This window comes from Thalassophryne amazonica, chromosome 14 (assembly GCF_902500255.1).
Source record: "Thalassophryne amazonica chromosome 14, fThaAma1.1, whole genome shotgun sequence".
NCBI classification, from domain to species: domain Eukaryota; kingdom Metazoa; phylum Chordata; class Actinopteri; order Batrachoidiformes; family Batrachoididae; genus Thalassophryne; species Thalassophryne amazonica.
The window spans coordinates 93,962,517-93,985,194 of NC_047116.1; the positions used below are offsets into that span (position 1 = coordinate 93,962,517).

At 41.8% G+C, this 22,678-nt stretch overlaps 1 protein-coding gene and 1 long non-coding RNA gene across 2 annotated transcripts in view; one reads left to right on the forward strand and one right to left on the reverse strand.

Moving 5' to 3' along the window:
* tns1b (tensin 1b) overlaps nt 1-22,678 on the reverse strand; it is a 432,602-nt gene that overhangs the window by 259,923 nt on the left and 150,001 nt on the right. The gene's annotated exons all lie outside the window — the stretch shown is intronic.
* Nucleotides 1,039-22,289, forward strand: LOC117524520. Its single transcript, XR_004564788.1, has 4 exons — nt 1,039-1,050; nt 8,570-8,579; nt 16,404-16,408; nt 22,166-22,289. It is a non-coding gene; the product is annotated as an uncharacterized LOC117524520 (long non-coding RNA).

Consider the following 22,678-nt stretch of genomic DNA (forward strand, 5'->3'; position numbering starts at 1 on the left):
CTCCGGGACCTACGCCGCCTCCTGCCCGGCTCATTGACGGGGAGCCTGCCTGGACAGTCCGCAGGCTCCTGGACGTCCGTCGTAAGGGCCGGGGGTTCCAATATCTGGTGGACTGGGAGGGGTATGGACCTGAAGAACGCTCCTGGGTGAAGAGGAGCTTCATCCTGGACCCGGCCCTCCTGGCCGATTTCTACACGAGACATCCGGACAAGCCTGGTCGGACGCCAGGAGGCGCCCGTTGAGGGGGGGGGTCCTGTTATGTGGGCCGCTGAAGAGGAGGTACTGCTGGCCCACCACCACCAGAGGGCGTTGTAATCATGTGCCACCAGATACGACTCCACCATAGACTGGCAAAAAGTCAAGGGCAGAATTTTTTTTTGTACTTTCAAGGAGCGATATTCAGACACGCCCCCTGGTGGACAGTGCACACACACACACACTTCTAGTGCCACAAGGTTGTGCATTAGTGCATCATATTACTGTGAAATGGACTTGAAAGCAAAAATTAAGAATTAGCAACAAGCCAGACACTGGTCAACTTCAGATTATGTTCTTCATGCTTTGCCCAAAACAACTGTAACTCTAAGTGTTATGTGGGCCGCTGAAGAGGAGGTACTGCTGGCCCACCACCACCAGAGGGCGCCCTGCTTGAAGTGCGGGCTCCAAGCACGAGAGGGCGCCAGACCCAGAAGAAGTGACAGCTGTCATTCATCCTCTGCACCAGCTGTCACTCGTTCATCATCATCACCATAAAGGCCGGACTGCAGCTCCACCTCCTCGCCGAGAAATCGACTACTGAAGAGGTAATTTCTCTGCTGACACATACGTTGTATAATAATCTGAACTTCTGTTGCAGCCGTTTTCCTGGTGGTTTTCCTTGTCTGTGGGATTGGCGTTTGGTGTGACAGCGACGGCTTCGCCTCACACTCCAAACCAGATAAGTGGTTAACCAGGAGCTGCACGAGTGTGTGATTGGAGGTGGAGGTGCTCCCTCCTAACTGTGTACAGACTGTGGATTACTGAGTGTGCGGACTCACACTCATTCATCTTGTCTCTGCTTTCTGCCAGCAGTACCAGGGTCGACAGCCGAAGACAGAGGCCACCTGGGGACTCGGGACTTGGCGGCTCCGGTGTTCTTCAGACCGTTGGTGGTGGAAGCCGTGTGGGACGCGGCTTCTCTCTCGTCGGGGGTCTTCTATCTTCGAGCCTGCCCACACGTCACCTGGTGTCAATTGACTTTACAATTTCTGTGTATTTAGTTGTGTATTATCACAACATTAAATTGTTACTTTTTGGCTTATTCATTGTCCGTTCATTTGCGCCCCCTGTTGTGGGTCCGTGCTACGACACCTTCCCAACATTAAGTGACTAAATACATCCCATTTGTGTCCTGTGCGGTACTTTGTGCTCAGACTACACACGGAGTGAACAGCACTCTTTACTGTTGAGCAAAATACAGCACAACTTATTGACTAAACTTTTGCAAACCTGGTGAATGCTGCCACAGTGCTACAAGATCTACCAGGGCACCTCAAAAGTTGAAAACCATGATCACATCTGGTTGAGGGCGCAGCTTCTTTCTTTCGTTTTCAGGTGGGTTGCCAGGTCTGAACCTTATAAGTCAGTCTGTTAGGAGGCAAGTCTGATTAAGCAGTTTCATCCTGTTTTTGTACTTTTTTGGATTGTAGTGCTGTAGAACACTGCGAGCGATCCGGAAACTTATAAACTTGTTTTAAAAAATTGGTCCAACTATTCACTGTATACAGAGATGTAATTTGTGCAACGCAGGGCTAATATTAAAGCAGATGATAATTGACATCCGGGTAAATTATGTAGTAATAAATAATCAGTAAAAAAAATAAAATAAATCATGTTGTGCTCTTCAACAGAAGACAGTTTTGGGATTTAACGAGATACATTTTAGCTTTGTGGAAAAGTGCGAGAATAACACTGAATAACATTGCTTGTGTAGCAAGGGTGGTGGACAAGTGGTTACTGCGTTTGGTTTCCATGCAGAAGGTTCCCGCTTCAAACCCCACCCCTGCCACATTTCTCCATACAATGTGGAGTTGTGTTAGGTAGGGCATCGGGCGTACAACCTGCGCCAATTCAACATGCAGGTCCACCTCGGATCTGCTGTGACGACCCAGAATGAAAAACAAGGGAGCAGCCGAAGGGGCTTAATAACACTGCTCGTATAATGTGACTTATCTGTATGCAGGTGTACTCCGCTATAACCGTTAATCGGTTAATCGTGAGTCGGTCCAAAAGTTTTGTGCGTGCTCAAAACCTGGAGCGGACATCAGACGGACGGCATTCCCAGTGGCTATTTGATTATCGTTTTGTCCTCATACTTGTTTGTTAGTTTGTCAGTGGATGCCCAGCACTAGTTAGTTTTAACTGTAAGTTATATGTTTGTCTTCTGTTTGTGTCTGGAAGCACTGCACGCCGTGGTTGTTCCATTAGTCCATCAGGACCCCAAATCCACTGGAGACCAACGGATTAGGTAATTTTTGCCACTGGATGAATGATTTAAATCCATTGCTATTTTCAGGAGTATAAGTCATACCTGTTTCAGTATTATTAGCTCTTTAATTTGTGATTTTTTATGTATTGTTGTGGTGTACTTTTTAGTGTTTATCATTTAATATTTTTATTATTCACGTTTTTTGTGCTTTCATTCCTGGGAAAGTCTTATATAAATAGTATAATTATTATTAATGAATTCTTGATTATTCTGTACAAGTCACAGATCCTAGTAAAAAAGTTAGTTGCTTTATACACTTACTTCATTAGCTGCTTTATGCAGTTACTTTATTAGAAGCTGCCAACAACTTGCAACTAATAAATAGTATAACTAATAAGGTAACTAGTAATGTGACTTGGTTACTCTTAAGATTGAGTAATCAGCAGAGTAACTAACCAGCAAAGTAACTAATAGTTACTTTTCTGATAACTCAATCTTAAAAATAACCAAGTTAGATTAGGAGTTATTTCATTAGTTACATTCCGCAGCTGCTAATGAAGTAACTGTATAAAATAACTGTAAAAAAATCACTGTATAAAGTAACTAGTAAAGTCATTTTTCAGTTACTTTAGCAACACTGACTATGGTAATCAGTTTACTCAATCCATCACAGTGTGACTACAAATTTATACTTGTTTGTAAATGGTTATATAAAAGTAGTTAACATGAATTTTGCCTTTTATTTTAATAAATCAGGCCCAATTTCATCAATTTGAGTCGGGTCAATTCGGGCGAGTCAGATCAATGCATTTCTATTTGTACGATTGCCTCAGTATAAAAATTATCAGGGTGATTCTCCTTAAAAACTTAAGGTCAATTGCTGCCTTAAAAACACAAATAAACGCAACTTCAAGAAAATCTTTTATTCAAGTCAGGAAGGTGCATTATATAAGTTGCCACTCAGTCACAATATCAGTTATCGCAGACGTCTTAGTAAGATTTAGAACACTGACAACTTCACTGATATCACATACAAAAATAAAGTATTTCAACAGCATTTGTAATATTATTGTTTCGACAGTTGTGACAGAGGGCAACACGAATGTAGTTGTTAATGGCATCAAGTCAGAAAATCTCAGTACGGAATTTCTGATTGAGTTTCCAAACAAAATAATAATAATAATCCAACTCAAACACACAGTCAAACTGTTTTGTCCATGTTGGAGCTTGTGATGTCCAAATGTTCAGATTTTATGTCATGAATGTGCCATAAGGTTCACACATTTAAATATCAGTGAACCAGCAGTTGCCTTCTGATGGTAGGACACGTTAATCTTGAAAAATGTTCCAAGTCAAAACAAACTCTGGCATCGTCTCCAGTTCTCATCCTGCTGCTGTAAGCACAAAACCTTTATGCCCGTTTTGACTTCAGAGCCAAATCGATTACAAAAAAGCATGTGATCATGACAAAAGCTTTGCTGCTGCTGCACAGCGGCGAGGCGGCTTCCAATTATTGCCTCTGTGATAAATGGTGCCAGAAGCACTGTGGTATCTCAGGGAAGTGAGTGGAACAGAAGGCAGAGCTAATCACGCTAAACGATCCTGACAGCTACTGCTTCTGCAAAAAGGTGAAAAAGCTCCACGAAACAGAGGCAAGCTTCATAACACAACCACTCTGAGTCATCTTACAAATGCTGGGAGGGGAAACTCTGTCTGTAGACTAAACTACGACACTGGAATGACCACCGAACAGACAAAAGGACAAAATCGTTTTCAAATCTGTTCCTCTCTCAAAAAAAAAAAAAAAAAAAAAAAATCAGTCTACTCCAGTGAAGCGAAAGAGAGCAACGATAACATTCAACCCATTTAAACTAATATATAAACTGTAAATGATGTTAATGGCCCAAAACAGAAGGCACTGCTGCTCCTCACCTATCAGAAAAATAATAAGAACCTCCCTGAATTGCAGCAGAGGAAGAGGAAGACAGACATCCTGCTTCAATTTGAAGTCTTTATTACCGCAAGAATGCCATCACTGAAGCACATTAGCAAACACCTCAGAATATACGCAGCCTGGATCACATGGGGGGGCGTGCAACAATTTCACCAGTCATAACCCTCCCCACATCTCCAATACAGCTGATATATCAAAGTGATAATTAGATCATTTATCAGCAATGATTTTGAGGACAGTGATCTTATGTTGGTTGACAGCTGGACTGTTTGGGTTTAGGGGTGGTTCCAGAGTAGCATATATAAGATGCCTGGAAGTAGATTTACGTTTGAGACATTCCACGAGGGTTGTAGGTAGCAGATACAAAATATTTGATATTGCTGGTACAACCAACAGGCCATCCTCAATTTCAGCATCATCCAATATAGTAATGGGTGCTAAGTTTGCAAAGCATATCCCTCTATGACTCTTATGGACACATCTGCAGAAACAGGCCACAGTCTCAACTTGTTGAATTTCCCTCCCTGCCACATAAACTGCACTATCACTATAGTGGATTTTCTGCATTAATTTCCCTGCTAATGGATTCCACACCCACATTTGTTATAAGCCTTGCAGGGTCTCTAATCACCTGCTCCATGGCCTGCTGTAAATTCTTAATGTTACCCTCCCTGTAGAGCTCTATCTATGTTTGCAGACAAGATGGAGATACCTTCTTCAGTAGGGTGAAGGTCGTCCAGCATCAGCAAGCCACGGTGGCCCCAGAACGAAGGCCAGTTATCAATAAAACTAAAGCCTTGCTGTCTACAAAATTGCCCTAGCCACCTATTTAACAAAGTCATTCTGCTAAACACCTCATCATTACCTCGGGAGGGGAGGGGTCAAGAGACTATTAATTGATGCCGACACATCTTTCTGGAAGGTCACAAGTCCTCTCTATGTCTATTTTTGTAACCTCGGAGTGCTTCATCCTGACATCATTGGTGCCAATGTGAATAACTTTGTGACTGTATTTTGTGTCATGTTCCTTTGTCTGTCTACCCTTCTACAGCGTCAGCAACCTAAGATGGGAGGCAATGTCGGGAGCTCTGGCCCCAGGAATACATTTAACATCAGCCGGTGTCTGTAACCTGACTTTGATAGAATCCCTTATCACTAAAGCCCGTCATTTCAGCCTGGAGATAGGAGTGGAAGTCACCTGTTGGCTCAAAGAACTAACAACAGGCATATCCAAGGGAGAAAATTAGTTCACAGTTCGCAGTGGCGAGTGTGATCAGGGTACTGCAACCAGGCACCAAGCCCTACGTGACTTCCTCCGCCTAACCACGGTCCAAAAGCCATCATCCACAGCTGGCAATTCTAGGCTATTGGTAATGGGTATGCTAGCCGGCCCAACACTAACCTTGTCTGGAGTGCCCATAACATCTAACTTCACTGACCTAAGAATCTGTTCTAGTTTACGGACACGGCTCTCTAAAAGAGCCACCCTGTCTGCCAGCATTGCGCAGGATTAAGGTAAAGTGTAAAACAGTGTACTTTGTGCACCAGAAAATCCAAGAGTATAGCCAAGATAGCATGAGCTAACCGCTAACAAAAATGCTAACCACTCCTACGATTCACACAGGAGTAAAACAATGATCTACGGTTCACAGCAGTTACGCTGAAAAACAGAATTATTAGACAGGTAGTGACATTAAAAAAAGAAAATTTAAAAAAATGCAGCTGGCCTAGCTAACGCAAGCTAATTGCTAGAGAAACGCTAACCACTCCTACGATTCGCAACAGGAGACATTAATTTAAATAAGATTTACAATAGATGTACTTAAAAACTAAAAGAAGTGTTAAACAGAAATAGAGGAAACAAATACAACCTTGCAGTGATTAGAAGCACACAGTCCGTCGGAAGCAAGTTGCCAGATCTGTGGTGATATCAATTCAAAGAAAACTCCACATTCTCTCATCGTGATAATAATGAAAAAAAATAAAGCACAAGAACTTTTCCAACATCACCTGTACTGTATCTATTATAGTTTGCTGAATATGTAGCAGTATGGAAACGTCGCAGACTGACTCACTGACTCTGTTACGCCTACGCTTGGTTCAAGATAGCACCTTTTGAAATTAAAAAGTCCTTCATCCCCTCCTATTGGGATCGTGCACTGAGAGAACTCTGACTACACTGCAGATGTCAAATCACTGGCCTGTTCTGTAATTTCTTGATTGTCTTTTCTTGTACCGTTTTGTTTAAGACAACATGGACACATGATTTAATCCAGCTGCTCAAACCATGACCTCTTTAAAAAAAAAAAAAAAGCCTACCTCCTTCAGATGCAGATGATTTTTGCAGTGTCAGTGGATGAAGCTGTGGGTGATTCGGCTGCCACAGCCATAAATTCAAGCTCTGCTCAGCAGGTGGTACATGCATTAATGTTACAATGCCGACAAACCAAACAGAGTTGCCACGGTGACCTCACCAGCACATGGACATAATGGTAATCATCTCATCCACGCTGTGCTTCCGACGCCTTTCTTCTGCCAATGTCACACTATGGACAACGCCCTCCTTGTCAGACCTTGTTGGCCCACAACTGTTGGGTATGATGAACTTGTACAATCAAGAAAAATAGCAAACACATGCATGCCTGAAGTAAAAGGTAGGACCCTCACAAAGGATGTGTCCGTGGAATATTTCATGACTCGTGAATGTAACCCAAACACTAATGTAACCTGATAGTTGCTACGACATCGCTGACAGCCTTCATTACCTTCAGTGGCCACATGGGTTTACATTGTTGCTACCTTTGTTGGTCATGAAATGTACTAAGATAATGTCCTTGGTGAGGCGCGCTGTATAATTTGCCAACATTTCTACAGTCTTGTCCAGATCAAAGATTATGACTTCATGTAGTATGTGCAGGAAATGTGTTGCAGTGCCTGTATTTGTTGGTATCTGCAACCAATATCCAAGTAACACTGATGCAGAAAACAGTTAAAATAGAATGCAATAAACAAATAAAAATACCATCAATCAATTCAATCAATTTTATTTATATAGCGCCAAATCACAACAAACAGTTGCCCCAAGGCGCTTTATATTGTAAGGCAAAGCCATACAATAATTACGTAAAAACCCCAACGGTCAAAACGACCCCCTGTGAGCAAGCACTTGGCGACAGTGGGAAGGAAAAACTCCCTTTTAACAGGGACATCAACAACAGACTCTCGCCAAACAGTCCCGACAATCACTGCAGCTAAAAGAAGACAACAGTTCAACACAACGAAGTCCACGTCTGATCAGAATAGAGGGAGAACAGATGAGGGCAAAGCGGTTCCACAGAAATGAATGAAAATAAAACGCTTTCTGACCTGCCGACTTCTTCTTTAAGAGCCTGTCATACTACCATGGATTGAGGAAAAGTATGAGTGACTTATATGAAATTTTAATATCTGCTTGTGTCTGTTTTTGTTCTGCAAAAGTCCAATTTTCATTTGTTAAATGCGTTTCTTGTCAGCTGATGCTCGGTGAGTCCATCAGAAAGGTTTGTGTGCGCTCTAAACTATGAGCGAACGTCAGAGGGAAAGCTTTCCTGGCGGTTGAAGTTTGCTTACTATTTTGCCCTGTACTTGTTTGTTACTTCTATGATATTCATGTGTCCATATCCTGTGGTTGTCTGATGTTTCAGACTGGGCTTCTGACTGACCAAAGCTCCAGCACAGGGTGTAAATTCAGCACCAGCAGAGAGAGGACAGTTCCTGATGCAGCCAAGGTCAGAGAAAGAAAGAAGGTTGTTGGTTGTCCTCACCAATGCAGCCACACTGAACACAGCCACAGTCGAGAGGATGCTGTCAATACTTAAATGTAATGAGGAAGTATGTCATGATTCACGAGCTACCCGGATTTGAGCCACATTTCTGTTCAGAGCTCTTAAATCCAGCTTCTCTCAACATGCATATATGAAGTGGTGGGCACAGCCAACCAAAAAGTAAGCTTCAATGACCGCTAAACCACTAACTAAAAAGTTAACTTTTAAAAGGCTAAACCGATTAACCACAAAAAAATTTAGCAGAAGTCACGGCTAACTGCTAACTTTTAGTACTGACTCTGTATACTGTTGGCTATAAGCCAGTTTTGAGTTTAAGCACCGCAGAGACTTCTGAGTAAAATCAAAAGCAATCACAAACCCCAAATGAACAACAAGCCCGAGCTCCTGTCTTTATGCACCCTGCGCAGTGCGGCACAAAAAAGATGTCATTTACTTTCCACATACAACACAGACAGTGGGCAGGAGACATGAAACACAAAGTACTTTTCACTCATGGTTTCACACTTATAATACTACTAATACTACTAATTCCGGACAGTTTATCGACATTAACGGTTACTCTGTCATTTTTGCAAAGTGAAAATATTGCACATATCTTTTAAAGAAATGCACTAATTCTGAAAGTTTGAGCAAAAATGAGTCTCCTTCACTGGTTGGTTGGTTACTGTAATGTACATGTTGCTTTTTACAAATAAATGTGTATTTGTAAATATTTTTTCTTTTGTAAAATAAAGGCATTTACAAAACTGAAAATTCTGTTTGTGAAGTGTATTCACAACAAATGCTGACAAACGATGGTCGCTATTCACACTCCCATCCAGTAGATGGCAATATTTGATGCGTTTTGAAGGGGGGGGGGGGTGACTGAAAGAGACATTTGAATTTCCCATAATGTCTTTCAGCATGTGTGTCTGTTAAAGCTTAAATCTTCAGAATTTAGCGCATTACTTTTAAAGATATGTGCGATATTTTCACTTTGTAAAAATGACAATTACCATTAAAACCGAATTAGTTGTTTATAAGTAAAACCATAAGTGAAAAGTGCTTTGCATTTCATGTCTCCTGCCCACTGTCTGTGGCATTGTATGTGGAAAGTAAATAATACTTTTTGTGGCCGGCTCGCTTCTTTCTGCTGGGGAGGACTGAGCTGACAGCGGTCTGACTATTGCAAAACACACAACAGGTAGGGACTAACATGTACGATTTTGACTGTTAAGTTTTACTCACTATGCCAGCAAAAAAATGTTAGCGGACTGAAAGTCAGCGGAACTAAATTTAACGGAAGCTATGTGGTCCCCGGATGGTTTTCAAAATCATCTGAAAAGCTAATCCACTAATAAAAAAGTGAGCTTCGCTAATTAGCGGTTAGTGGAACTGTGCCCACCGCTGCATATATGTATTGAAACCAGGAAAATTGTTCTGCTGAATGCAGCTCTTTATGTTGTGAGTTGAAATGTGGCATCATCCATCCATCAGAGCCGCCAATTCCACCAGAGACAGACGGGTTAAGTCACAAATGATTTCAATCAGTTATGAATCAGCAGTGCTTGATCCTGACAATGCACAGCTCCGATTGATCATTAAAAATTAAACATACATAGTTCAATGAACCATAGTTTGTTGAACTATGTATGTTTCCACTGTACAACCCAGGAAATATATCATGAGAATATTCATTTATTCATTCACTTTCTGCCACTTTTCCCGGTGCGAGTTGCAGTGGCAGCAGACTAAGCAGCTCATCCTACACTTCCCTATCCTCAGCCAAGTCCTGTAACTCAACCTGGTGGATCCTGAGGTGTTCTCAAGCCAGCTGGTAAATAAATCCCTGCAGCATGTCCTGGGTCTTCCCTGGAGAGGAAGACCTCCATAGGGAGATGACCGTGGGGCGTCCTGATGCCTGAAACACCTTAAGTGGCTCCTTTTGATGTGAACCAGTTGATTTGTGAACTTTGGGTACTGACTGAAAGAATAAAGTCGAGGATACAAGTGGCAAGTGATGAGAATGTGTTGAACTAAATGGGCTGTGAGGTTTACAGTGTTCAAATTCACTGTAGTCAGAGTACAGAGGAAGAGAAGATCTATGCAACCACATGCCCCAACACTGTCCGTGTCATGAAGGAAAACCTCCACACAACCCACCAAAGATGCAGTGCAACCGAGAAAGCACCTCCTTCAATCTCGGACTGATGTTCAACCAGCACGACAGCAAGCAGCAGAGGGACAGGAAATACAGATTTACAGGTTCAATTTCAACCGTAACACTTATCAAGATAAATGACCTGCAATCTGAAAAAGACAACAAGAACAAAACGCCAAACAAGGAAAAAACAAAATGACAGTCAGCACTCGTCTTTTCTTCCTCTTCTTCTTCTATGAAAACAAGACTGATGAGCTGGAAACATGAAAAAAAAGGCTTCATCAGTCTTAAGAGGAGAATGAAAAACAAGTGGAGGGAGAACATTCCTCCAGCTGTCCTTCTCAGACCTCATCTCCTCATTAACGGTGCAACACCAATAGTTTCCTTTTCCAAAAACACGTGACACACTGAGAACGCTGTGAATAACATCTGCTTACTGCTACTGGTCTCACTAACACACACCACACACACACACACACACGTGTGGGAAACCTGCAAGAGGAGTCACTCTGGAATGACTCCGATCTCGTTGGCGGCCATGTCACGCGGTTGCCCGCTCTCTGTTAGCGTGCAGCGGTGAAATGTGACTGACAAGACTTTTTTGTCATGGAGCTGTGAGCAAAACACAGTGTGTGGCATGCTGCAGATTTTAACACCTCTGCCCATTTGTTGCAGCTCCAGGTTAAATTTAGGCCGTGCATCTGTCTTATCTGCACAAAGACAGATTTATAACTGAGAAGGAGCCCAGCGCCAGTTATTATCTCGGGCTCAGATTCTTAACGTGGAAGATCACACACGGCTTTGACAGGCCACAGAAAATAAAACATTCAGAAGGCCGTACGCATGGTCGTGCATGTGTGATTGAGTGCAGATAATCATCAGCCTGACCCCGTCACATTCTTTCTCTGTGTCTGCGTTTGTTGGCAAATTGCATCCTGCCAAAAATGCGATATGCACAGCTGAGATGTTTAGAGAAGGAAACGCTGCTGTGAAACGCTTTTGCCACACTGATATCGGGAGACCGTTTTGGACAAAACATGTTTCACAGAACCACACAAAACTTGACCTCTGACTTCCTGAAATAATAAAAAAAAAACAAACTTATCAGCCAACATGCAGCATGTCCGTTTGTTCCTCACACATAATGAAGCAACATTTAAAAAAAAATGCACAGGCTTGATACAAAAACAAAGAAAAGGCGCGACTGCATGCAGGAGTCGTGCTGAATCCTCTGGTTGTCCCAAACATGCTTCCACCAATGAAAACATGCTTCCACGGACATGATGTCATATCTCAGAAACCTGTGATGTCACAGCCTTTATTTTGGCATCAAATTATTTGCAGGATACGGGGACCTATAGGCTCTAATTCAGCACGCTGCAGGAAAATGAAGCATTTAATGATTATGGCAAAAAACATTCAGACACTATTGAGACCTCAGGAACCCCTTGAGGCTGGAGAGCACATCTGGGGCCCTATCTTGACAGTCTCAGGCACATCGATATATTAAAAGCCAAGTGGTCTCTGTGTATGTGTGCGCATGTGTCTATAACTTCGATTACAGAACTTCAATTGCCATTCGGTATGTTTATGTATTTTGGCTCAAGGAAGAACACTTCTTTGAGCCAAAATGGAACACTGATAGGTCTAACATTTCTGGAAAAGCTATGGATATTAGCTAACATTGCTAACTACATTCTGGACTCACGCCATTTCAGCAGGGGACAGTAATCATCTTTATATTAAGAGCGTGCATGCGTGATTTTATTTAGTAAGTTCAACATAAGTACATAATATAATTGTAAATATGTTAAAAATACATGGATGACAAGAAAGTGAAAACACTTATTTCCATTGTGGACCATTTAAAAATCAAATGAGAAAATAGAAATAATAATAATAATAATAATAATTATTATTATTATTATTATTATTATTATTATTATTATTATAGTGTGTATATGATAATAAAACCTAAATAATTATGGATATGGATACATTACAGACAGTAAATTAACATTAAAAAATTAGGTAATTAACCCTTTTAATGCCCAGATTTTTTTATAAGTGGAAAAAGTTGCATTAGTACCTTTGAGATTTTTATTGTGAGTGGACAATGACAGTGATACACTTCAGTAACAACTGTTGCCAGTGGGGCAAAACAAAAAAAAACTAAAGCAAACACACACAAATATATGCTGCAGCACAGGCTACAGTTAATTTCAGAATGCGTTTGTCACAAAATTGACACAATGGCACCAAAACACAGAAACACTCAACACTACCTAGTTGGAGGCCTGAGTAAGCGTATTTATTTACTTTACACTTTCATTAGTTATATTTTTGCATTTTATTCAGTATTTGTAGTGAACTGAAGAGAAGACGTTAGTTAAAGTCCCTTTGGCAGAGTGTTGTTAAAGTGTTTCTTTGCTTTTTCATTCATTCATTTGTACAGTAGTGTTCAGAATAATAGTAGTGCTTTGTGACTAAAAAGATTAATCCAGGTTTGAGTATATTTCTTATTGTTACATGGGAAACAAGGTACCAGTAGATTCAGTAGATTCTCACAAATCCAACAAGACCAAGCATTCATGATATGCACACTCTTAAGGCTATGAAATTGAGCTATTAGTTAAAAAGTAGAAAAGGGGGTGTTCACAATAATAGTAGCATCTGCTGTTGACGCTACAAACTCAAAACTATTATGTTCAAACTGCTTTTTTAGCAATCCTGTGAATCACTAAACTAGTATTTAGTTGTATAACCACAGTTTTTCATGATTTCTTCACATCTGCGAGGCATTAATTTTGTTGGTTTAGAACAAAGATTTTGCTGGTTTACTAGTGTGCTTGGGGTCATTGTCTTGTTGAAACACCCATTTCAAGGGCATGTCCTCTTCAGCATAAGGCAATATGACCTCTTCAAGTATTCTGACATGTCCAAACTGATCCATGATACCTGGTATGTGATATATAGGCCCAACACCATAGTAGGAGAAACATGCCCATATCATGATGCTTGTACCACCATGCTTCACTGTCTTCACTGTGAACTGTGGCTTGAATTCAGAGTTTGTGGGTCGTCTCACAAACTGTCTGCGGCCCTTGGACCCAAAAAGAACAATTTACTTTCATCAGTCCACAAAATATTCCTCCATTTCTCTTTAGGCCAGTTGATGTGTTCTTTGGCAAATTGTAACCTCTTCTGCACATGTCTTTTATTTAACAGAGGGACTTTGCGGGGGATCTTGCAAATAAATTAGCTTCACACAGGCGTCTTCTAACTGTCACAGCACTTACAGGTAACTCCAGACTGTCTTTGATCATCCTGGAGCTGATCAATGGGTGAGCCTTTGCCATTGTTGTTATTCTTCTATCCATTTTGATGGTTGTTTTCCATTTTGTTCCACGCGTCTCTGTTTTTTTTGTCCATTTTAAAGCATTGGAGATCATTGTAGATGAACAGCCTATAGTTTTTGCACCTGCGTATAAGTTTTCCCCTCTCCAATCAACTTTTATCAAACTACGCTGTTCTTCTGAACAATGTCTTGAATGTCCCATTTTCCTCAGGCTTTCCAAGAGAAAAGCATGTTCAACAGGTGCTGGCTTCATCCTAAATAGGGGACACCTGATTCACACCTGTTTGTTCCACAAAATTGACGAACTCACTGACTGAATGACACACTACTATTATTGTGAACACCCCCCTTTTCTACTTTTTTTTACTAATAGCCCAATTTCATAGCCTTAAGAGTGTGCATATCATGAATGCTTGGTCTTGTTGGATTTGTGAGAATCTACTGAATCTACTGGTACCTTGTTTCCCATGTAACAATAAGAAATATACCAAACCTGGATTAATCTTTTTAGTCACATAGCACTACTATTATTCTGAACACTACTGTAGATCTTCTCCGGATGGCAGCAGACCAAGCAGCTCCTCCCACATTTCCCAATCCCTGGCCAGAAGGTGAGGCTCTCAATGTACGCTCCAATCCTCACCTATGGTCATGAACTTTGGGCAACGACTGAAAGAACAAGGTCACTGATACAAGTGGCAGAAAATAGATTCCTCCAGCGGGTATCCGAGAGGGACTCTGAGTAGAGCCGCTGCTTCTTCGTATCCAAAGGAGCCAGACGAGGTGCTTCGGGCATTCGGTGAGGATGCTTGCTGGTCTTCTCCCATAGTGAGGTCTTCCAGGCACGTCCAGCTGGGAGGAGACCCCGGGGAAGCCTGGGACACACTGCAGGGATTATATTTTCCAGCTGGCTTGGGAACCCTTTGGTATCCCCTGGGAAGAGTTACAAGACTTGGCCAAGGACAGTGAAGTATTTCTTTGTTTGTGTGTCTGAATTTGCAGCACAAAAATTAACACAATATCAAATTAAACTGTAACATGTGGTCATGTTTGTATTCTCTGTGTTTGCAAGGTCTTTTCAATTTGCAAGATGTTTTCTGATGCAAAACATGTTGAATTGATGCAGTTTTTATTTATTTATTTGTAAATGTTTTCTGCACGTTCTGGTGTTGTCTAATTTGGAAGTGTTTGGCCCCTCTCAGCCACCGTACAATGTAAAAAGAGAAGAAAAATACTTTCCAGCATTCAAACACTTAATGCAATGATTCATTGTGAATATTTTGGACCAACTTTAAAAGCAAACATGCCAAAGTTTCTGTCATGTTTATCCAACTGTAAGTTAAAATCAGATGATTGTTGCAGGTTTAGACTTAGTTTATGCTTTTAGTTTGAAAATGTCCCGTGTGCCTCCAGCGGACGGCTGGCGAGCGCCTCCGCCTCGTTTTCAGTGTAACTCGCCTGCACTCCCGGCATTTCCTGAGCACTGAGCGAAGGCGGGGAGCGGGTGAAGCTGGCAGCTTGCATCCATTTAATAGTTGCCAGATGAAGGGTGTGTATGTATAGGTATAACATGTCGTGTGTGTGTTCACGGGTAAATGCTCCCGTAAACCCCTCGCAGCAGCTGTACCTTTAAACTAACTCCACCGCCTCACTTCAGCTTCAGTTTTCATTCTATGTACCATTAGAATTTACTAATAACAGAAAACAAATTACAGAGGTCATTTATTATTGGCTGCAGGATGATCCCAAAGATTTCATCCTATCTAAACATATTCTGGTACTAAGAGTTCTTGTTTAGAGATTCTTAAGATTTTCCCCCTTTTTTATCAGGAGACATATTCACCAACTTTTGAACTCGTATGTATAAACGCAAACAAACACTAAAGTACAGTTGACTTCACCAAACATGTATCTTCAGGATAAGCGCATCCTGACACCCAGAGGACAACAACCTCCAGTGCTGAAAAATGAAGCCAACTTGGAAGCGTTAAAACTTACAGTTCCTTGAATGGCCACTCCCCATAGAATCCCATGTTAAAATGTCCAATTTCACAAGAAAAATCTGGTATCAGTTTTGCAGCCTGGTTCAAAAAAAAGTTTTCATCTTGACAGCTAGTTTCTCCATTCATGACAGCTGTACAGGGTCCCCCCCACACACACACACCTACATGCAAACATACATACAACTCATCATTTTAAGCTACTTTAAGCCATAAGGTTATGAATAACAAGGGGTGTGGTCCCTCTGAGTAGCAACTAGCATGTGCTAAGTCCATGCAGCTATTCCAAGCAGCTTCTGCTAAAGGGTAGTGACAAATTATGGACTCCGCCGTGTTTGTCCTTTGTGATCATTATGTTACAAATGTCTGAAATAATATGGTTTGCTGTGTGGTTAATAGTATTTACAGGCTCCATAGAAAATCAAAGCTCCAGGATTTCCGTTGAGTGAAATCTTAGCATTTAATTTGTATGTTAGCATTGTTAGCACTAGGTATCAATAGCTTGGTACCATTAGCTACATTGATAGTACCACAGTTATTGAGGCTATATGCCAGTTAGTTTTTAAATACTGACACCCAGGCCCCCAGTTATAAGAACCATCACCCAGTCCAAAAACATGGTTAATCACTCACTCAAACCCAGGTTACTTAGGCTATTAGCCTTAGTTGAATTGGTAACTTTAAGACGGCAGGCATTTTTGGGCTCCATTTGTCCCACCCTGGTTACACAGGTCTGGTCCACTTCTTTATGTCTGGGGGTTAGGCAAAATCAGTCACTGCCAACATGGTGATATCAAACCAACCCACGTGGGCTTCAAACCAGCTCTTCAGAAAACCACGGATCCATCAAATCTACAGTCTACTGCTAAACCCTAAACATCAACTGGAAGAATGCGTGAAGAAAACAAACAAATATTGGTACATTTGGCCCCCGATTCCCCCCCAGCTCCTTTAAAACGTAATTTGTGTTAAATTTAAAAACTCTTACCTTGACTTCACATTTCTTGTGGCAGGCTATCCGGCACACTAGAGGAAAAAGTCAGAAGAATTGAATCAATCAGATTACAGTCCATAGAAATCTGTTACATCAATCTGTTAAATCAAATTCATATTAACTCATTAAAAAAACAGGTTCATCTCACAAATCTCATGATGTGCGTCTGTAATCAGCACGTTAATATTGAATAATGCCAACTTTGTCACTGAAGGACACCGACTCACTGTCAAAGGCTTCATTCATTATTCTGACAAAGTGCTAAATGAATAAATTCTGAATCTTTGGTTTAATTATCTTGAATATTCTGACTAGAATGACAGTAAATTCAACAATGTACCACGGTAGCGGTACACTGGACCTTCAGAGGGGGCAGCACCTGCACCGCACATCTGACATGAATGTTAATTCTTTGTTCTTCAGTGATATCTGGTTCTATGTGTTGTGTTTAACTAACACACAACCCGTCAGGTACGGTTAATCCACACAAGCGCTCAACTGTCTCGAGGTCAAAGATCATTCAACCAATTAAAACTGATGTGTGATTAAGTGGATCCTTAAGAACCGTTTGAAATGGCCCCGATGTCCCCAATACACCGTATTGTCCCAAATATACAACCTTTTTTTTTTTTTTAAATATAACTGACAAATATTTATGGCCAAGACATTTTTGCACATTTTACATCTCATAAACATCCACAACAGAAGGTGGCAGTACATGATAGAGGGTTTTCATGTGATGTATCAGTCACTTCATTTTGTGTCCCACGGCCATTCTGGATTACGACGCGGTGCCACTACCAGAAATCCACTGCTCCCAGAATTTTCTTTTATTTGGCAATAAAATTATATAAGAATACATAAAAATATCGTTGAGGATAACACAAGAACACTTCCAATACGGATGCTTATTTACATTGTGGTCCTCGAGCACCGAGCTGCTGATCCACAAGATGTCCTTCCAGCGCCTGGTGAGAGAAATCGCTCAGGACTTCAAGACGACCTCCGCTTTCAGAGCTCCGCTGTGATGCTCTGCAGGTCGGCGAGGCTGACCTGGTCGGCGGCTTCCTAGTTCACAATATCGCAGTGTGACACTGTCGGCCAGTTCGTTACATCACCACTAAATTCACTATCTGGTACAAGATACGGATCCACTGAACCAACTGCTACACATCGATCATAAAAATAGCTTTATCTCGAGGATTTAAAGCATCGTAATAACCGGACATTCTCTCCATTTTTCTATCATGCGCCAGCCTCCTTGGAATCCAGAATGGAGACAGCACCTGTCCTGCAGCAAATTGGTCACGTGATTGAAAACCCTCTATACCCATGAAATGCGTGGGCCGTTCTGGGTCTGGTGCTTTTTACGCTGCAGGCACTCGTTTGTAAACAACTACCCATAAAAATGCAACAACAGGTGAATATCACACTTTCATGTCATTAGTTCCTCTCATGGCGCTTCTCTGCATTTTAACAATCACAATCACTTAACACAACTTCAACAAGATTTCTACAAGAAACACTGTAACATTCTTAATGAACATAATAAATCCCATCATTTCATATAACTGACGGTTCTCCCAGGAGTCTGTTCCCACATCATTCTTGTTATTCTATCTTCACTGCTCAAACTGCTTCAGCAGGGACTTCGTTCGAATGAAGAAAGCAGCAGAATCACACCACGCTGTCTGCTTTTTACTTCTGCCTCTGCTTACCTCTCAGACCAGACTCTGTAATATGGGCTGGTGGTTTGTGGACATTATGGAATAAGTCTGAAACAGCTGAAAGATATTTTTTTTAATTGTATTAATAATTAATTAATATTTTTAATTTCATAGCTGCTTTCCTCATGCCTTCACAAGAAAATCTGTGTGGTATGTGTAGAAAATCCCCCTGTAGAGAATAGACATTATGATCTGACTAAGGTCTATTAATATGGACTGTTCATCTGTTTATTGCACTGCTGCTTTTTGCAATCAACCTCGCCTGCTACGTGTCCACATGAACGGTCTGTTTCAGCTTTGGGCAGCCCGTCAATGTGCGTCTCTCCAGCCCGTCGCAAAAGCGATATATGTTTTTATGTACGTGGGCTGTCAATAAAGTAACGGTCCTTTTTATTTTTTTCAAAAACTATATGGATTTCATTCATATATTTTTACGTCAGACATGCTTGAACCCTCGTGCGCATGCGTGAGTTTTTCCACACCTGTCGGTGACGTCATTCGCCTGTGAGCACGCCTTGTGGGAGGAGTCGTCCAGCCCCTCGTCGGAATTCCTTTGTCTGAGAAGTTGCTGAGAGACTGGCGCTTTGTTTGATCAAAATTTTTTTCTAAACCTGTGAGACACATCGAAGTGGACACGGTTCTAAAAATTAAGCTGGTTTTCAGTGAAAATTTTAACGGCTGATGAGAGATTTTGAGGTGATTCTGTCGCTTTAAGGACTTCCCACGGTGCAAGACGTCGTGCAGCGCTCTCAGCCGCTGTCGTCAGCCTGTTCAAGCTGAAAACCTCCACATTTCAGGTTCTATTGATCCAGGACGTCGTGAGAGAACAGAGAAGTTTCAGAAGAAGTCGGTTTCAGCATTTTATCCGGATATTCCACTGTTAAAGGAGATTTTTTTAATGAAAGATGTGCGGACGGGTCCGCGCGTCGGGACGCAGCCACCGCGACGCTCCGCCACAAGAAAAACACCTCTGTTGGAAGCCTTAAGGACAAGTTGGAACATGTCCTGCCTATTAAACAATTTCTCATATACTCACTCCACTGAAAGCCATCAAAAGCCGCCTGGATTTTACAAATGGTTATCAACACGGAGGTGTTTTTCCTGTGCCGCCGCACCGCGTCGGCTGCGTCCCGACGCGCGGACCCGTCCGCACGTCTTTCATTAAAAAAATCTCCTTTAACAGTGGAATATCCGGATAAAATGCTGAAACCGACTTCTTCTGAAACTTCTCTGTTCTCTCACGACGTCCTGGATCAATAGAGCCTGAAATGTGGAGGTTTTCAGCTTGAACAGGCTGACGACGGCGCCTGAGAGCGCTGAGCGACGTCTCGCACTGTGGGAAGTCCTTAAAGCGACAGTATCACCTCACAATCTCTCATCAGCCGTTAAAATTTTCACTGAAAACCAGCTTAATTTTTCGAACCGTGTCCACTTCGATGTGTCTCACAGGTTTAGAAAAATTTTGATCAAACAAAGCGCCAGTCTCTCAGCAACTTCTCAGACAAAGGAATTCCGACGAGGGGCTGGACGACTCCTCCCACAAGGAGTGCTCACAGGCGAATGACGTCACCGACAGGCGTGGAAAAACTCACGCATGCGCACGAGGGTTCAAGCATGTCTGACGTAAAAACATATGAATGAAATCCATATAGTTTTTGAAAAAAATAAAAAGGACCGTTACTTTATTGACAGCCCTCGTATTTCCATGTGAGGACAACAAGCACACACACGCACGTGTCCGTCAAACACGGTATGTGTTCTGCAGCTGTGACGTCCGGGATCAGAGTTGTCAACAGCTCCTGCACAGACCAAGGTGTCACTCTGATCAGATGAGAGGTGCACTTAGTCAGATTTCACCACCAGCTCGAAAGTGATTGTCTGCTGACTGTTTTCGTGCTAATGGTATGAATGACCGCACATTTTCTAAGTGGCAAGCGAGCAGTGTTAGATGTTCGTGTGTGTCATCTGGAATTTGGCCGACACCTGCCACGAGAGGGTTCGATGGGCTCTCACAGCATGCATGCTGTCTTTCAGCCGCTGTTGTGCGCAAACAGTTGTAGCAATAGGTGTACGAGGCGTTGGAGGCAGCTATGATTTTACACGTATTGCATACAATTCCTGCTTCATGCGCAATTCAACCACATTCATACTATGTGCATTTTAGTGTCATCAAATATCAAAATCAATATCTGCTTTAAAAATCCTGTATCGGTCTAGCCCTAGTACAAACTGATCACTGGTCTCCTGACCAGAGCTTGTACTATCTTTGCAGGTCTCCTGAATTCAGCTCTGTACATATAATTATTATTATTATTATTAATTCTCGGGAATCGGTGTGGATTTGTTTGTGTGAAATTCTAATTTCAGACAACAGTTTCTCAACTATGCTCCACCGTTTGTATCAAAGGCCAAATATGTTATTCATTTGATTTGAAGAAAAAAAAAAAATCATCTGAAAGGTTCAAATAAATGCATTCCAAGTGCTGTTATTACTCCTTTGTAGGCTAAAAAAAAAAAATTATTGACTCAATCTATAAAAGTTAGTAATGCTTTATCGCTGAATTTCTGCAAATTTGGCAGTTTTTTTACACCCCAGGGCCATCCCTCTCTAGACTCCCACCGAGTCCATAAATATGAGTCTGTGAGAGTTAGCGAGCACCTGGACCAGCGGATCATAATTATCAGAACCCTCAAAGTGCAGCGAATCAGAACACAGCTCTGTGTGCCGGAGCTGTCCAAATAAAGAAGTTTGCTTTTGCTGGCACATGCTGCACCTTATGATGAGTTTTCTTCCTGTCAGAAGCTGCATTCTTAAAAAAAAAAATCCAGAGTAGGAAGGTTACAATCCACATTATTGTTTGATTTCATGACTGTGTTTTGCTGTGTTCTAACATTGGTAAAAATATTTAAACTGTGAGTTCTACTTTTAATCATACAGAATATTTCTGATATCTGTTCTAACTATACGTCCATCTATGGCCCATTCACACTGTGGCTTGAAGTGGCTGACGTAGCAGATTCTCAAAAAAACTCTGTGAAACACCAGAGAAGGTTCCCTCCAGGCATCCAAACGTCCTGCGTTTAATGTACATCGACGTAGTTCAGCAGAAGGCGATGTTTGGTAACGGCCTGTTGACTTATTATTGGACATAGTTCAACTTTCGCCGCCGGACGGCAGGTTTATTGGTTGTGCACTCTGTGGAGCAGCACAACTTGGCACAGCTTATGCATTACGGGAAAATTCATACTGCCAGTTGTATTCACACTGCCATCTACTGGATGGCAGTGTTCATTGCCACACATTCGCTAAAAGTGTTGGATCACTTAAACAGAATTTTCAGTTTTCAAATAGACCCATTTACAGCCTACGTCATCAAGAAGCTGCACGCGCATTGAGGCAACGGAAGTACCGCCTCGGATTGTTTACGCGGCATTGTCAAACTCAGACAAGGAAGGAGAATGCAAAAATAACGCCTAACATTCACCAACAAAGTGTCAGGCTGTTGTGTCTACGGTTGTATGAACCGAAACACGCAGGAGGGACTGAAGTTTTTTCGCATACCGAGGGGTTCTCGGCCATTCCAGAGCCACCGCAGGCGGCTGTGGCTTCAAGCCATCAAGCGGGAGGATTGGACCGAGGGCACCATAAAGAATGCGCATGTCTGTGGTGCCCATTTTATATCAGGTAAGTGTGGTTTAAGACACAGAACTCTTCATCGATGTCATAGTATCTCACCTCCTGTACATGTCCGCAAATTACGTAGTCATACGCATCAAGAGATTTGTATGCTTGCAGCTTATCTCTTGTGTACACGCTAGGTTTCTCAACCAAATACATATCAGGCCACTGAATATCAGGCCACTTGCTAATGTCAAGGTCCCATTCAATAACTGTGTAGGGATCTGGGAGCCGCTTGTCATTCGTTAAAGTGAACTTTTTAAAGTAAGCTTCGCGATCTTTCACTGATAATGCACCGGCATAGCTTGACAAGCCTCTGCTTGCCGCCATGCTTCCGTTGCCAGGATGCGTGCGCAGCCGTCAATGTTTGTAAACAGTAAATGGGTCTATTGCCTTTTTTTCCAAAATGAAAAAAGTGACATATTTACAAATACGGATTTATTTGTAAAAACCAACACACATGTTACAGTAAATTAGTGTGTTGTTTTTTTGTTTTTTTTACATATACAGACCAACCACTGATGACAGAAAACTA